The 14,182-nt window shown below is 35.6% G+C and overlaps 1 protein-coding gene across 2 annotated transcripts in view; it reads left to right on the top strand.

The window, feature by feature from the left end:
- DPP10 (dipeptidyl peptidase like 10) overlaps positions 1-14,182 on the top strand; it is a 722,439-nt gene that overhangs the window by 488,768 nt on the left and 219,489 nt on the right. The gene's annotated exons all lie outside the window — the stretch shown is intronic.

Below are 14,182 nucleotides of genomic sequence, written 5' to 3'. Positions count from 1 at the left end.
ATTAGTTGATCTGTGAATAAATTTGCATTCTTCATCTTTGACTTAAAGCAGTGCTTTTCAAAGTATAATGGAAAATAACTGTCTCTCAAGGACAATCACGCTTAGAAAATGGTAAATGTGTTTTTCATAATACCTATTAATAGTGCCTGGAAGAGATATAAAACAAAAAAACTTTTGCAGAAATACTGGGTTAAAGGGACTGGGAACATTTTCAAAAATACCTCATAAAGGAAACCCCAACAAATGAGCCATGAATTTAATCCTATTGTTAAATTAGTACATGGAGCTTTATAAAAACTCGTTATAGCCAAATGTCATTAAGTTTCGGGATAATGGATCCGGTTCTCGCTTGAATCCTTCACCTAAGTCATTCTGGAATAGCTACTGGCATATATTTCCCATTGATCATCAAGTCAACTGAAGGAAAATCCATTTTTACTACAGGAAAAGAAAATGCCCGATGGGTATTGAGTATAAGAACATACTTTCTATATTTGGAATATAGCATGATCTATTATCATCCAGTTGGTGTGTAATATTACTTTCTTCAGTTAAGTCTCTATGTTGTAATTGGTATCAGAAAAGAATGAGTCCCTTTTTTCTTCATGTTGGTGAGGTTATATAGGCTTGGTAAAATGATTCTCAACATTATGGGTAGCCAAAGGCCACTTTGCAAATCTGATCAAACCATGGACCCAGAAAAATGCAAAGAAGCATGTGAACAAGCATATTTACAAAAGATTTCAGGGCTAACAACACCTGTCTCTTATCTTTGAGTCCATAGTCTTCAGAGTAAGACTCTGCTACTTAAGCCTTGAGGATTTTTTCTTCATGAATTCTTACTATGTCTATAAATCATTACATGAAATTAGAATTTCATAAAAATGATTTTCACTTGGATGATAGGATAGGATCTGGTGTTATCAAGTTTGCCATTTCTTATTGAATATGCCTTTGCGAACCAGTGACGTGTTCTAATTTTTGACGTTTTAAAGTCACTATCCAAAGAGTTAAAGTCATTTTTAAAAATATATTTATTTTAATAATACAAGACCACAAACTGTTCAAGAAGTATTTATGGAGCATCACATATTCAAACAACATTCTAGCAATGTAGTTACAAAGATTACTGCTAGAACACCTTCCTTTAGTAACTCACTATACATGTATAATATAAATATAACTGAAGTTTTTCATATATTGGAATTCTACCCACATTCAGGTAGGTCTGTAAATTGCTCTTGAATGCATTTATTTTACTTACATATGTGTATAATTATGCTGCTCACTCTTATGTTTCATAAACAAAATAAACCTAAAAGATACAAAGACAAATGAACAAAGTCATATCTGCCAAAAGTAATCATGATAATCATCACTCTGGATATTTATATAGTTCTCTTTGAAGGCTTACACATGTCTCACATGGAATTTGTGATTTGGGTAAGAGAATTTATATTATTACATTCCGTTTTTTCTGACTGAGGCTCAAATGGGATCAGCCACATGCCAAAGGTCAGGATCCTAGACATTTTAAAGTTGGTCTTTCTAATTCTGAATTCTGTGCACTTTTTATCTCCCTGGTTTCAAAATTAAAAGTGAAAAATTTTAAAGGTACTGGGTCAATTTCTGGAGACTGCATCAATGAACCAATGAGGCAGAGTCCTTCATGCTAAGAAGCTAGAGGACAATCCAAAAAATCTCAAGAAGGACACAAATACAAATACAAATACAAAATGGATATCAGAGGCAGTGGCTAATTCAGGTTAATGAAGTCACATCAATTTTTCCATTCTCAAGGGGCAGGGAGATGTGTTTATTTGCATCTAAATATTTTCCTGAATGCTTGCCTGCAATTCCTCTGAAATGGGGAACATCTACTTCTATGTCTATGCAAGTATGCATTCTCATTCAATATATGGATTCTGGAAGACTGTGCATAACTCAGATTTTTTTTATTTTTATTTTTTTTAGATTTTATTTATTTATTTTTAGGGATAGGGGAAGGGAGGTAGAATTTTTATTATTACATTCTGTTTTTTTCTGACTGAGGCTCAAATGGGATCAACCACATGCCAAAGGTGAGGATCCTAGAGGGAGAGAAACATCAATATGTGGGAGATACATCAATCAGTTGCCTCTAGCACACCCCCAACCAAGGATGTGGCCCACAAACCAAGCACATGCCTTGACTGGGGATCAAACTGGTGACCTTTCAGTTTGGAGGTCGGCACTCAACCCACTAAGCCACACCAGCCAGGGCCATAACTCAGATTTTGACAAATTGAATTATTTCTTTAGTAAAATCAAGCCTTGTGAATCAGTTAGTATAGGAGTTGGAAACTCTTTGACACATAAAAAAAATCTGTGTTTTTTAACAGCTTCATGGAGATATAATTTACATGCCAAAAATCTCACTTATTTAAAATACACAATTCAATAATTTCTAGTCTATTTATAGACTTGTGCATCCATCATCATCATCTAATTGTAGAAATTTTTTAACACCTCCCCAAAAGAAACCTTCAACACCTTAACAATCATTCCTCATTCCTTCACTATCTCTAACCAAAACCCCCACCCCCACCATAGACAACACTCATCTACTTTATGTCTCTGTATATTTGCTTATTCTGTATAGTTCATATAAATAGCACAAATACAATAGGTGGTGTTTTGTGTCTCCTTCTTTCGCTTAGTACAATGTTTTTAGGTTCATCTATGTTGTATTATGTATTGATATGTCATTCCTTTTTGCCACCTAATAATATTCCATTGCATAGGTAATACCACATTTTATTTATTCATTCATCAATTCATGGAAATTTGGGTTGTTTTCACTTTTGACGTTTAATGCTGCTATTCATGCCAATATTTTCTGTTTGTTGGAAAGTGTTTTCATTTCTCTATTTTAGAATTATATCTAAAAGTGGAAATTCTGGGTCATATAGTAACTCTCTGTTTGATCTTTTGAAAAAGTGCCAGACTCTTTTCTAAAGTGGTGGCACCAGCGATGTCTGAGGGTTCTAATCTCTCTACATACTTTACAAGTTGTAAGTATATATACAATTTAATTTAGTGGGTAATTAATGATATTGAGTACCTCTGCCTGAGGTAATAAATACAATTTTTCTTTGAACATAGCCATACCTATTCATTTATTCTTATCTCCTATGTCTGTTTTTGCAGTATATTAGCAAAGTTGAGTGGTTATAACAAGAGAATATATGGGCTACAAAGCCTAAAATATGTACTGTCTAGCCCTTTACAGAAGAAGTTTGCCAGTCCTTCTTTAGCAAATAAAAAATTCACATCCTCACATATTTTTTATTTACATGTGAATTTTCATACAACAGGGTACTTAAAAAGAGCTACAAGTGTATGTAATCATGTAAGGAGGGAATGAATGAAATGACTGTGGATACACTATGAACTTGTAGTTGGTGTTTTTCTATTTGTTCACTCACTGATATTCATCCAACATGTTTATCAAATAGTCATTGATTCCATATACTTATTAAAGTCTTACTATGTGCCTGTAGATATGTTAGACCTTGGGGATATTGCAGTGAGAATGGACAAGGCCTCCTGTAACCGAACTCAAAATTTATGGAAAGACTGACTCTTACTGGGTGGAAGTAATAAGGTTCACGATGCACAGTGGAGCTGAAGGCTGGAGAAAGATGGGGAATGAGAGTTGATAAAGGATTAGTCTGAGGAACTGTTAGAACAGTATTTCCCAAAGTGTGACAATATTTCCCAGTGTTGTGAGTGAGCAAGGGAGAAAACAACCTCTGGTACAATACCTTCAGGCTTTGTGTCTGAGGAACAGATTTCCCTTTCTCTGTCATGTTCTAGAGCCTTTAATATGTGACATGTACATTGCAAATCTTTAGTTGGATTTCCCAAAATTACTTATCAAATTTTAGTTCTACAGAGCATTTTACAGGAGTAAGGTTTTATGAAACATTTTTTGGAAAAAATATTTAGATTTTTGCTGTTCAGAAATTGAGTTAAAGATGGAGAAATAATGTAAAAGTTCCTAGTAGCAAAATGAGATAACATACTCAACACCTTTGATTTTCTAGAACAATGTGAACTTTTGGATCTTAAAACATTCCCTTGTTTAGATACTAAGCCTATAAATTACTATGGTAATGTCTCCTTCGCAGGATCTTTAAAGTTAAGTTTTTCCTTTATTTAATACCTATCTCTCGTATGAATTGTTCTAAAGCACTTTAAGATATGGAGAAGAGAGTTCAATGACTGTGGGCGTGAGGGGTAGGATGTGTGAAGGAAGGCAAAAGGGGAAAAATTGGGACAACTGTAATACAATAACAATAAAAATTATTAAAAAAGAAAGATAATATAATACATTATTGTTCCTTGGGCTCTAACAGTTTTAAAAGGATTACTTCATCTTACTCTTTTCTTTATTGACTTAGAGATAAATTTTTCCAAGTAAAGTGTTTGGTTCTTGAAGACCAGTACTATTTTTTCATACCCCCACTTCTGTTTTCTTTCTAATGCTTTTCTTCCTTTACTAATTAATGACTGGATAATATTTTTAAAAGTGTTATCACAATCCTCTCGCCATTTTTTATTGAACCCCTTAGAAACAGCCCCTCAGAATCAAGCACTGCCAAGGAGGTTCAACTAGATTAGAATTGAAGGTAGCAAGCAATCTAGGAGATCACCTAAAATGTTTGGCTCAGCCAGTTACATTTCTGGATTGTGTGAAACTCAAGGTCATTTTTCCACAATTCCATTTAGTAGCTGTGCTTTGCATCAATAACTGCCTTCCTCTGCTACTCACTTTCCTCACTTATGTAATCTAGGGAGTTGATAACACTTATCCCAGCCTGTTGTGAGATACAGAATAGAAAATTGTCATGCAGTAAATATAATTACTGATGCATAACATTGGTCTAACAATTGAGGAAGTTGTGTTCGAAAGACAATTTTTTTGGTAAAAAAAACACTAATAGTGTCCTGAAGCATGATTCAGTTGCCTTAATATGTAAGTTATCAGCTAGATAAATAAGAGAAATTTAAAGGAATTAATGAATGCAGATATCATGATAGTGTTACGACTGTGAAGGAATAATGGACTAGAATTAGGCATCTCATCAATAACAAGGACAAACCCAAATATACTGGAATGATATCTTCATTGAGCTAAGATAGCTTAAAATTATATGCTGAGTAATATATCTTTCATCAGCAAAGATGAAAAAAGATATTTTCAAACATGCAAGCTGAGATGAATAAAAAAAAAAGTATCAATAAAAGTAAGGCTAAAGGTGATCGCAAAATCAGCTGTAGGGAGGTGAGTAATGTATGAGTATACCATAGTTTTTGTATGGTTTGGAAGTGGGTAACTTAATTATCTTTACTTTTGTTAAATTAAACTAGGATAATTATTAAAAAGATAGACATAAGGCATAAACATCAAAAACTAGAGGATAAAATATAAAATAATAAAATAAGAGGCAGAATACTGAGCCTTGAGAAACATGAAAAATCCAATGCAAGTGATAGAGGAAGACTGGGCAATAATGGCAAGGTAACAAAGCAGAGTTTGGGAGAATCAATGCAGTATATTATTAGAAGAAGATTTCTAAGCCTTGAAGCATTTCATTTAGCAGCTCAAAATTATGAATACAGGTTATTTTATGAGAACTAAGGCTAGCAATATCATTCAAATTACTAGTGAGCCCAGAATTAGAACATGTTTTATAGGCACAAGGCTTTGATTAAATTTCCATTTTATCAGGTCAGGAGGCCTATAGTACTTACTTAAAGCAAATCTGCACACAGCTTTTACCAGCTGGCATGAATGCTGATGATGCCAGTCAAACCAAATTTGTGCAAAGTCCCCTTAAGCCTGAATGTTACAAGTCTGTGACCTTTTGTATAATTCTTCTGACTGCTGCATATATGACATTCACTTGGTATAATTCATATGAACGTTAAGAGTAAGAGCATTGAATTGTGTAAAATAAGAAGGTGACATGTAGAATAATAGCCCAAAATTTGTTTCCATGTTAGGTTTAACTATAAGGAATAGAAGGGAAATCTGAGGATTAATAAAACCTTTGGAATGCAAAGCTCACTCTTCCTTGGAATAGGCCTTATAAAAACCTCTGATATATACAGTTTCATATTCATCTGTGGTTCTGCCTAATTTCAATGCTTTGTGATTATTTGGAAAAAAAAGTATCATGAGTTTGAAGTCTATCAGTCGATTGCACATTTGTTGTTCAGTCAAAACTTACTCAGAATTCTCAGTGTACATTTACTAAGACTGTACTTAAAGGGTTGGTAATGGGTGATTTAATTCTCTGATATTATATGTGATTGCAATCTCGAAGGACGAACTCATTTGGTGATGGCCAACCATGCAGGAACTATGTTAACACAATTTGCAATGGTAATCTCTCCTTCATCAATACATATTTCAATCAACCTTAGCATTTATTACTAAGGCTAGATTCAAGTAACTAAATCAGTCTTCAGGAGAGAGAATTTGGCTTTTTCCTTTCTTCACTCTTGGATTCTAAGTTACACTGTCAGGTAAAAGTGTTGTGCCTAAAATACTAATACTGATTTCTAGGAATAGAATAGGAATGTCTGAAGAATTCTTCATTTTTCCCCATAGGTCACTCAAAATAATCTGGTATGCTTTAAAAAAGACTAGGTTAGGTCTAAGTTGTCCTACTGAATTTTCCTTTGATGTCCCCCACTGGATTATAAAATATAAAGGGACTGGACTGAGAATTGAGTTGGTTTAGTGAGTGTATTTGATTTTCATCAACAAAACAATTACTTAAATCATTGTGGGCATAGGTATTTATAGGAATTAAGCCTTAAACAAATATGCGAGCAACAGATGAAGCAAAGGTCTTGAACTGGGAGTGGGAAGATTAGAAAAGGAATCACTAACAGGTTTGTCTGAAGCATCACTTCAGGTGGCCATGTAAAAATTTTCAGGGAAATAAAAGAAAAATGTCACCAAAGTGGAACTCTCCAGGGGAACTTGAGGCAAGATGTATAAGAAAATGTTGCCTTGAGGAGCTGCAACCACTGTAGGTCCACAGACATGTGATAGGTCTGGGGCCACCGTTGGTTAGCAGAGCTGACAGATGGAAAGATGCACTGGATTCAAAGAAGAGAAGAATGAGAATACACTGGGACATGCCATACGCCTGTATCTATCCATGGATGTGTTTTTTCTTTGATCACCTTCTGAAAGTAGTGGCTTCTGGTTCTCTGTCTTCCATACTTAACAAAAGTTTCTATTCTGGCTAACTCTCTGGGAACTGTAAAGAAAATGGTATTTGGGAAGTGTAATACTCTGTATTAGCCTGGCGCACAAACCAGATGTCACTTAGGACAATCAGGAGACTAAAGTAGTATGCAAACTAGGAATTGGAGCAACTAATAGTAACAATGAAATAAGTCAGGTGCTGTATATATAAAAAAAATCACCCAGTTGAGGGCAGACAGGAAAGAAAACAGTCCAGACAGATTGCTTCTGTCCTGATGGTAGATGCTATGCCAGCAGTAGGAGGTCAAGGGTCAGAAGGTTTGCACCAGGATGCAGAAAGAAGCAAGATGTACCTACCTCTGAAATGACTAGGGGGGTCGTAGGTGAATGAAGCTCAAATTTATTGCAGTTTTCTTTTTCTCCAAATAAAGTTATGAGGAAATTAATTATAGCAACTTTTGATGTGCTTGTTATAAATGTAGATTCCTGGAACCTCCGTTCAGACTGTGAGTGTGGTCTGAGGAATCTGCATTTTAATAAGATTCTCATATTGTTCTTCTGTGCAGTGTAGTTTGGAGATGTAGAACTTGTAGAATGGCTAATTCGTGACAAGTCCAGGTCAGGTCCTTTAGGCACTGCTCTATTTCAGCACTGAGACTGGACTGAATTAGAGGAATAGAGGAATAAATGAAAATTTAAAAGACAAAACAAAACTAACTAGGAGAATACATGTTGCTATTTTCTTATTAAATGCACTGGGGTGACATTAGTTAATAAAATCACTTGAAGCCTATAAGATGCTATTTTTTGAGAAGATAAAACTGAAGCTAGAACTGACAAATAAAATATTCATGTTATATCTAGTAATTCACCGGGTTGGGTTTCTGTTCTAATTCAGATATGTTTGGCTCCAAAGGGTATCCTCAGGCTGTTAAATGTGGTAAAATGGCCAGGCTTGCTGAATCACTCACCTACTTGTTTGACAAATAGCAGTGAGAGCCTTCAAGGAAGGAAAAGTAATACTGATTGCCCATTAAACTGTGTGTGTGGATTTCTAAGAAAACTCCTGGAGGCTGAGATCCCCTCCCATCCCCAGCAACCCCCCAGCAACAAAACAAAACAAAACAACCAAACAAGTGATGGACAAAGTGAAGGGCAGAGAAAGTCCCTCCCAAGAAAATGAGAATTTCACACCTGTCCTGTTTTCTGATGTACCTCCTCCTCCCTCTCTGTGGAACCACCTCATCGTTGTGTATCCTTCTCATACTGAGTGTTCACACTTATTCTCAGAAAAGAATCTCTGGCTTGTATATGTGATATTAGTTTTGTAGTTAATAAACAAAATCTGACATTCTTTGTGTATCTTTTTTAAGAACAATGCTATTGACTCACATTAGCTACATTTATTTAACCATGTTTTGAAGAAACAGGAAGTGTAAGAATGTTGTAAACTCATGTATCAGCTATAAAGGTAAGCCTAGATCTGGCAGCTGGGCTCTGACCCAGACTCCTTGCCTTCAAAATTCAGCACTACTGGAAGAGTTCCAAGGACAACTGGATTGCTGGGTTCCTTTATGACAACCAGACCTGGCCCCACTGGTTAGAGATGCCTTGAGAATTAGATATTTTTTTGTATATTAAAAGCATTTTTAAAGGTCTGGTCTTTCTACAGGGTTATTATAAGCCATTAATTTGTGAAACATGAAGTTTCAGTCCCTCAACTTTAATTCTTTTAGCTATTTATCACCAAATGAGAGTAAAGCTATATTTCTTCCTATATTTTGATGAACTCTTAAAACTAACAAGACAAAAATTGTAAAATAGCCTTCAAAATATGTAAAGCAATACATGTTATATGATGTACATTCAGCATGGAGAAAAATAATCCTGCATCAGCAACAAATCTCTTGGTTCCAACATTCCCAATCTAATGCTTTTTACTATCTCAACTAGCCTAAGCCATCATTTTTCTCTCGCGAGCACTACAAGTTTCCTAAATTATCCCCCCTGTGCCTGTTTGCTTCCTCAAGTCATTTTGATCCTGTCATTTCCTTGCAATAAGTGCAAATTTTGCCATAGCTTCAAGGCCCCATGTAATTTGTCCTCACCTGGTTTTCCAGGCCACAAATGCTATGTGTTCCTTTAGTTCTCTATATTCCAGCATCACAGGCTTGTTTTCTAATCATCAAACATGCCAGACTTATCTCCATCTTTATCTTTGTTTTTCCAATGTTCTTCAAATACAGGGGTGGGGCAAAAGTAGGTTTACAGTTGTTCACATGGAAAATAATATAATAATTAATAAATAATAATACAAGATTAAACTGTGTTTTGTATACTCACAACTGTAAATCTGAAACAGAACTACTCTGGGTTCTTTTCCTCTGGGTTCTACTTCCTGCAGCCAAACACCATGATTCCCAATGCCAGAGTCTTATGAAAAGAAAAGGAACTATTTATTCAACGGTTAAATAGATTTAGAATAATGGTGAAATTATGCTGTTAAATCCCACTCTCTTTAGAAACAAAAAACACCCATAAACACACACAGTCCTCCCTCCCCTTGCCAAAACAGGCCAGTCAGAGGTACAGTCTCTCAGGCAAAGAAATAGAAGTCTGCAGCTAAGAATTGCCCCTTCTCAGTTCAGCATTCCCAACTTCTCCCCGTAATCCATGCTCAGCTAGGCTCCTCCTCTTAATCCAAAACCACAGGCCCCTCCTCATGGTGGCAGTAGGGGTCCTTCTGCATCCTCTCATATTGCGTGGCTAAGACTGCTTCCAAGCCACATGGTCAAGAGATGCTTCTCCTTCCCAAGCCACGTGACGAAGCCCTAGTATGGCTGTCAAGCTTGACTTTAAATCCTGGGGCAGATCTTCCTCTGTAACCCCATTTCCAACACCTGCCACAAAGGATTACACCTGCCAGTACTCTGGTCTCTTCTGTCTTTCTTGACTGCCATTCTTAGTCCAGGCAAGTTTGGTACCGTGATGTAGGAACCACCTCCAAGCCTCTTATGCAAGCTCTGTAGCTGGGGGACTGCCTCCCAGGTACATCATGGATTAGATTCCAGCCATACTTGGCTCCTGCAGGCACAGCTATTAGCATTATTAAAATACTGGCCAAGTTCCTTAGATACGCAAAGTAACTCTCAATGGTCCTGCTCTGCTTCCCCTTCCCCCAGCCATGTTAGTGACAGTTTTCCTATTTGGGGGGACCTCTAGCTCTGCACCCCATTACAAATATACTTTTGCCCCACCCAATATTACTTCTTCAGAGTCACCTTTTAAAATCAGCCTAAATCAGGGGTGTCAAACTCATTTTCACTGGTGGCTACATCAGCTTCACAGTTGCCTTCAAAGGGCCAAATGTAATTTCAACTCCTTAACAGTTAAGGAGTAGTTAAATTTATACAGTCCTAAAATTACATTCAGCCCTTTTAAGGCAACTGCGAGGCTGATGTGGCCCCCAGTGAAAATAAGTTTGACATCCCTGGCCTAAATCGAATAATGTAAATTTTCTCCCTCTACCATTATCCATTTTATTTTTTTTTTCATAGCACTCATCACTATCTAAATTTATTTGTTTACTGGATTATATGTGTATTATTAACTTCCTGGTGCTAAAGTACAAGCTTAATAAGGGTAATATCTTTGTCATGCATTTGTAGTTCCTTGAAGTGTATCTGTCACTTACTGAGTTCACTGCACATGCTAAACAAATGGGAGGCATTCTCTTATATGTGATAGCTCAGTAACTGGCCAGATTCAGGCAAATTATGGGATACAGATGGCTCCAAAGGAAACCTCTTTTATGTTATTCCATATATCATGGTTTTAAAACATACTATGCTTTCCAGGCACAAGGTCTGAAATAATGAAACAGGGTATACTAGTTAAGCTTGGAACAAACTTCTCCCTAAGGCAGATGGAGCAATGAGAAGAGGGCTCATGCAGAATTTAAGTTGATCACTTAAAAAAGAATTCTTCAACACACAGGACGAGTAAGGCACTGGATTTCAAGTCATGGGATTTGGAATGGTTAAATAAGAAAATTATAAATGTTATTTTCATGTTATATGTTGCTGTAACTCTAATCAAAATACAGTTTATGTTTTCACAATGGATACATATTTAAATAGAAGTGAGGCAATGCCCAAATATTTGGTCATCTTTCTGGATGTTTCTATGAAGGTTTTTTGTTTGTTTTTTTAATGAGATTAATATTTAAATAAGTGGATATTGAGAAAGCAGATTACCCTTCATAATATGGGTGGGCCTCATCCAATCAGTTGAAGAAATTAATAGAACAAAGATTGACCTCCCTTGAGCAGGAAAGAATTCTGCCACCAGTCTGTCTTTGGGCTCAAACTGCATCTCTTCCCTGAGTCCACAGACTTCTGGCCTTTTCCATCGAATTTTGGACTTTCTAAGCCTCCACAGAACCATAACCTAAAAATCTACTAGTGAGAAAAGTTTATATAGTGTGTCCAAATATTTATTTGGTTATTCATTTACTTATATATTCAGTATCTAATATATTGGCCTACCTGTGAATTCTGAAAGTTTATATATAAATTACTATTAATGATCAAAAGATGATAAGTAATGTACATGAAGTATGAAGTCATTTCAATTATTTGACATACTAGACAGATGAAGGAATAAACTCAACTTAGTTTATTTCCTCTGGTTTAACAATGAAAGCCAGTCTTGGATCTATCAATAAAATTATCTGGAATAAAAAGGTAGTAACAGCAAGTGTGATAATATTACCATTCAATAAATTTGCTGGCCTTAGTGGGTTGGTCTTATATAAGATGTTAATACATGCACAAGTCATCACTCTAGTTCAAAGTTATGCTCAGCATAATTTTTTAATTGCCCAAGACACTGCACTGTGAAATTGGTGACTTTGACTGCATAGAGTTTAAAGAATCAAGTCATTGTATTTTATAGTTAACATGATTGCTCATAAAGAACAGTAGTGGGATGTAAAATTGCAGAGAGACAGTAAAACTGAAGGTGCAAGAGGTCTACCTATACAAATTTTGAAATACATATTCTACACAAAGATTTAAAATGAACCCTTGATACATTGGCTTAGTATAAAATGTAAGACATCTAACTCAGAAGAGTTGATGAGATAGGAAGGTGGGAGCACATGAAGTTATATCAACAGAATTATTCATCAAGATTTTTTCAGTTTCAGGAATTACCTGCACTGTTAGTAGCATACTTTGGCTTGCAAATATAACTACATTCAGCATACTTCTAGAAAGTTGATGAGAGGGTTTTGTGTGTGTGTGTGTGTGTGTGTGTGTGTGTGTGAGTGTGTGTGTGTTCTGTCCCCGGGTTTTTGCTTTTGTTAAGCCCTTGATTTAAAAAATACTTTTGAGTTCCTACTCTGTACCAGGCACTGATGGACTTAACCAGTTATTTTATATGTGGTCAGAGTTAGCTTGGGACATATTAAGTCATCTTGTAAACACTATTTTAGACTATTTGGTTAAAAATGTACTAAAAGTCTACTTAGAGATGTGTTAGTTTTTGTGCTCATTTTTGGGTTCTCCCGTCATTGTCATAACCATTGGTGTTCTCAGCCCCTGACTGGCAGACCAGGTTTGTTGAATTTGATTCTGTGTGATCCGCTTAACATTTCTAAATCATATCCACTCTGTGGTTAACCATCATGTAAGTTAGAAAAACCTAACCATGTCTAACCCACAGAAAGGAAATATTTTCTTAGTGTAGTTATTTCTTGAATCGCAGTATTTGTGTTTGTTGAAGTTTAGCATAATTTAATGAAGTTGGGGTAAATTATACCCACCAAAGATTTAATTTTTATGTTGAAACATCAACAAGTCAAACAGTATAATTGTGTGCTATATTTCTTTGCAATGGTGAGCAAGTCAGAGGATAATCTAATAGCAGAGTCAGATACCAAAGGCATCAGATTCCAAAGGCAAATTGCATGGTAACTTGCATTTTGGGCTTACAGCATTTTCTCCCATTATTTTAAGTGTTCTTTTTGGTGATGCTGTGAAAAGTATCCTGTAATGGAATAAGACAGAAAGCCAAGACACAGGCTGTTTTAGCTAAAAGGGCCCTGAGAAATGATATCGCCTTGAAGTCCAAAACTCTTTCAATAATAGGCCAACTCCAACCTTCACATGTATTTTGCTTTGTTGCATTGTATTTAAAATTTTTTATTATAGTTACTAACACTGAAAATGGCAATTTTTGACAAAAATGTAATCATTTGTAATTGTTCTGGGAAATTTAAATCTGGTGCACATTCTTGCATGACCATTATTAGCTGGAGCCGAGAAGCTTCCCCTCCTTTCAGGTAAGTAATACCTGGGCTTCACAATCTTCACCAGCCACTTTCTTTTTATATCACCTCCGTGGACTCTGTAATTATATGGGTTTTCCATCTCTTATGTAATCAAAAACACATTCTCCCCCATATAAATATTTGGGTTATGAATGGGAAATAATCTGCCTGAATTCACAGAAAATGAAACTTACCAGAGTCATCATGTTCTTTGGCTTTCTTCCTTACTATAAAAATCTTTATCAAAAATATTTTGTTAAAAACATGTTTTCAAATCTAAATTTTCACTGTTAATTGTTCTTGTCCTGCCCTTCTGCATTAGAGCAAGGGTAAAATTCTAAAAGAATATTGATTGTTTTTTCTTTTCATTATGCTGCATGAAGCATACATGATGAAGAAGTCTTAACTATCATATTAAAGGAAGACCTAATTGGAGATCAGGCTGGCATTGCAATACAATGCTTTGCATCAGAAAAGTGTACATTACCTTTTTTGCTGGTCACAATCTGAGCTATATGTATATAATCCAGATTTTTCTTAACATAATTTTGCAAGATTAACACATTTGCATGATGATT

Source organism: Desmodus rotundus, chromosome 2, assembly GCF_022682495.2.
Source record: "Desmodus rotundus isolate HL8 chromosome 2, HLdesRot8A.1, whole genome shotgun sequence".
Lineage (NCBI taxonomy): Eukaryota > Metazoa > Chordata > Mammalia > Chiroptera > Phyllostomidae > Desmodus > Desmodus rotundus.
This window is presented reverse-complemented; position numbering and strand designations above follow the sequence as displayed.